Genomic DNA, 2,677 nt, shown 5'->3' on the forward strand with positions numbered 1-2,677 from the left:
GGACTACTAGCCAGTCAGAAGCAGAGTATGAGGGCCCTGACAGTACCTAGGTAAGGACTACTAGCCAGTCAGAAGCACTGACCAGCTTTGGCCATCTGTGGACTCGTTCCTCCAGCTCTGAGCATCTGTGGACTTGTTCCTCCAAACTTTCTTTCTGCTGCTCGATTATTAGAAGGTAAAGTTTTCAGTATGAATTAACATTTAAAAATGTGAAATTTTATATATATAGGCCTATATATAGATACCTACTGTACATAAGTCAAACCTGACTATAAGTCGCAGGGGCAGCCAAACAATGAAAAAAAGTGTCATTTATAGTCCGTAAAATATGGTATTTAGTATTCAATATCATTCTGAATTATAAACATCTTTGTTTTGCAGCTGTGGTTTATTATTATTCTACAGTTTAAGGTCAGTGGTTCATGGAATAGTTTTAAAGAGGCCCGGGTGTGGAGGCCTTGGTGGAGAAAACCACATCACGCCTGCTCGAAGACGTTGGCGATGGAAGCGGATGGCACACATTGGAAGCCAAGTGTTGCCCGGCTGTGATCTGATAAACTGTTTGCAGTTCAGCATATTATTAGAATTATCTCAGTGCAAAATCTTGATATCTGTTGTCGCCTCATATGATTCATTTTTGCAATTGACGTGAGCTGTTGTTCCAGAAGATTTCATCACTTTCGCCCCTTTGGTTTTACTTTGAAAATCCAAGCTGACAGTTGGTTTCGTGGCGCTTTTGACTGTCGGCGAGGACTCCCGTACACACACACACACACACACACACACACACACACACACACACACACACACGCACGCACACACACTCACTCACTCTCATCATGCTCTGCATCACTGGTTTCATCTCACTGTCGGTGTCTGTGGTTAATGAGATCGCCCAGCAGAGATGTAATGTCTCAGAGAAGGCTTGTGATAGTGTGTGTTTGTGTGTTAACCTGTGTGTGTGTGTGTGTGTGTGTTAATGCGCGGATTGTGCCTGTACACGGAGATAGGCCGGATCAGTGCGTGGTCTAATTTCTCGGGGTGAGAGTAATAATCTGCCAGAGAGACGGCTCGACTCGAGAGCTCCGACAGGGAAACAGATCCTGCAGCGTGGATCCAACATGGAGCCCTTATACATAGACCCCCACTGCCTTTGTTTCGTTGTACAGAGTTTGCTGTGAATGTGTGTTTCCGCTGAGTTTCCAGAATATAGATTCTTCTCCTTGTCTGGTAATCCTCTTTCTCCTCTCATCACATCACCTCTCCTGTTCCCCCTTCCTTCCTTCCTTCCTTCAGTCCTCCGGTCCTCCTTCAGTTTATTCTGTCTTTCCGTGCCTTCTTATTACTTGTGAGTGAGAGGAGAGAAAAATGGAAGTGAGGGGGAGACGGAGGAGATTGTTTCTTATGGTTGAGTAACTCTGGCCTTATTATACAACTACATCCTCAGGCTGCAAACTTTTTTTTTGAGAACAAGCATCAAAAAAGAGACGCAGGATGAGGGGAAATGAGGCTGAGGCGGAAAGAGACGCGTTTGGGGAAAGAAAAGCAGCAGACGGCATAAAGTAGTCGTTCTATTAGTAAAAGTAGATTTACTGAAAAAAAAAAATATATAATTCAAAAAAAAATTTTGTATCTCTTTGTGGGTTTTTGTGTCTCTTTGCAGCTGTGTTGTGTCTCTTTTTGGTCATTTGAGTTTTTTTTGGCTCTCTATATTTGTTTGGCGTCTCTCTGTAGTCGCTTTGTGTCTCTTGGTGGTAGTTTTGTGTCTCATCTTCACATAATTTTGGACCCAAAACTTGCTAAAGATGTCCAAATACAATCATTAGATCTGAGAAAAGACTTTAGTTAGTTACATTCTTTTAGCTTAGCTGCTGCCCAAAACGGCTTCAGGTGCTGCACCTAAACCTCACAATGGCAGCGAAAACCCTGAGCCTCTGTTCATGTACTTTATCGGTATCCTTTAACATCGCTTTGAAATAGATCGTACTGCAGAATCAAATCAAACGTCATGTCGAGACAGTTTGCAGAGGAGAAGGAAAGAGGTGCTCACGAGGCAGAAGCCAGCAGGAATCAGCAGAGACAGAAACAAGACGGAGAGTTGGCGGTGACCCCGTTTTAATCAGCAGCGCTGCACAGGTGGGCTTAAAGAGGTTCAACCTTTCATTTCAAGGAGAGCTCCTCAGAATATGAGCGGCTGATTAGCATGATTACACAGATCACTGTGCTCTTAATGAAGAGCCAACGCTGTTTTCTGATGAAGTACATGCACCTGCAGTCCGGGGTTTGGGGTACGTAGCAGCAGGTATAGCGGATTAACTGTATATGGTCTATGTGTTGCATGTAAATGTAAACTAAAAGTTGGATGGGGGGGCAAAAACACTTAACATTTTACCATTGAAGGGGACAAAAATAATACAGCCAAACACAGAGGAAAGCCCAATACTATTACTAGCGTAGCATGTACTGCATAAAATGTTAATCTCGCCAAATTGCAACCTAAGATGTTTTTGTGATTATACCCGAGTCTAACTTTTGCTTTAAAGCATATTTCGGATGGAAGCGCCACTTTTAACACTCATGTGGTCCCTGGGTCAAAATTTGACCAGTTTTTCGTTCATTTTATTATTTTTTTTGCGCAATAAATGGGCCGCCGAAATAAGCCCTGAAAATAAAAACC

This window comes from Etheostoma cragini, chromosome 16, assembly GCF_013103735.1.
Source record: "Etheostoma cragini isolate CJK2018 chromosome 16, CSU_Ecrag_1.0, whole genome shotgun sequence".
NCBI classification, from domain to species: Eukaryota; Metazoa; Chordata; class Actinopteri; order Perciformes; family Percidae; genus Etheostoma; species Etheostoma cragini.